The sequence below is a fragment of the Lynx rufus genome, unplaced genomic scaffold (assembly GCF_022079265.1).
Source record: "Lynx rufus isolate CCGP_SWC_20201006 ecotype Redwood Valley unplaced genomic scaffold, mLynRuf1.p SCAF_7, whole genome shotgun sequence".
Classification (NCBI taxonomy): domain Eukaryota; kingdom Metazoa; phylum Chordata; class Mammalia; order Carnivora; family Felidae; genus Lynx; species Lynx rufus.
In genome coordinates, this window is record NW_025814889.1 from 82,062,561 (window position 1) to 82,064,088 (window position 1,528).

General features: G+C 35.6%; 1 pseudogene; it reads left to right on the forward strand.

Annotated features, from left to right (window-relative positions):
• Positions 1 to 397: 397 nt before the first annotated feature.
• LOC124502228 (olfactory receptor 6C2-like) lies at positions 398 to 1,326 on the forward strand (annotated as a pseudogene).
• The last annotated feature ends 202 nt before the right edge of the window (positions 1,327 to 1,528 follow it).

A 1,528-nucleotide genomic window follows, 5' to 3' on the forward strand; every position in this document is an offset into this window, starting at 1 on the left:
CCCTCCCCCGTTCATGCTCTGTCTCTGTCTCAAAAATAAATAAACGTTAAAAAAAAATTTTTTTTAAAAAAAAATAAATAAATAAATAAATAAACATTAAAAAAAAAAAACTTTCCACTCCTGTAACTGGAGTGGAAATGAAACTCCAGAGGGATCTATTCTATAAACCACATTCTGAAGCCCAAGGTAAAGCAGAGTCCAGGGAAATGAAGCACAATGCAATCACTTCTAACATCAGATTACTGACAATCAAATAAAAGTGTCAAAATGTGCTTCTACTGGCCTGCTGGGCTACTTTTCACTATATAGCTATTGAAATATTATTTTTATGTTCTATTCCTCAGATTCAAGGTTTGTGATTTATTAATACAGACTCATTATATATCTGAAGACAGTGATGAAAAATCATTCTGCAATAACATTCATTCTACTAGGATTGACAGATAACCCACTATTACAGGTTTTTCTTTCAGTATTTCTGTTTTTCACCTACATTTTCACTGTTGCTGGAAATCTAATCATTATTCTCCTCACTCTGGTTGACTCTCACCTCAAAACACCCATGTACTTTTTCCTTTGGAATTTTTCCATCTTAGAAATAATATTTACAACTGTCTGTGTTCCTAGATTCCTGTACAGCCTGACAACTGGGGACAAAAGTGTTACCTATAATGCTTGTGCCATCCAATTCTTTTTTGTCATCCTCATCAGAGCAACAGAATTTTTTCTTCTAACTGCATGTGCTATGATCACTATGTGGCCATCTGCAAACCCCTGCACTACAGTACCATCATGAGTGAAAGAGTATGCACCATGTTTGTCCTTTGCTGTTGGCTGATTGGGTTGTCATACTCCCACCGCTTAGCCTGGGAGTCCAGCTAGATTTCAGTAACTCTAATCTCATTGACCATTTTGGCTGTGATGCATCTCCTCTTCTGAAGATTGTATGCTCAGACACCAATTTGTAGAGCAACTTATTTTAATCATGGCTGTGCTGACCCTCAGAGTCACATTATTCTGGGTAATTATGTCCTACACATACATCATCAAGACTATTTTAAGACTCCCTTCAGCTCAGCAAAGAAAAAAACCTTTCTTCACTTGTTCTTCCCACATGATCGTAGTCTCCATCTGCCTATGGAAGCTGCCATCTTCATCTATATCAGACCAGCAAAGGAAGGAGTTGCCATTAATAAGGTGGTGTCATTGCTCAAAACCTCAGTTATCCCATTGATAAACTCTTTCATTTACACACTATGGAATAAGCAAGTCAAACAAGCCTTCAAATACTCAATTAAAAAGATGGCATTTCTTTCAAAGGATTAGAAAACTAAAAAGATTTTTTAAATTAAAAAAATAGATATCTAATGTCACTTCTCACTTTATCCTGATTGCAAAACATTTGTGATCTATTCCCATAGATATTCCACAGGTTTTTGTTGATACAAATTTACTGTCTCCAAATTTTTTTGGTGTATATATTACCTTTTTCTAGGTCATAGTGTGTTTACAATACCCTGGAGTCTGT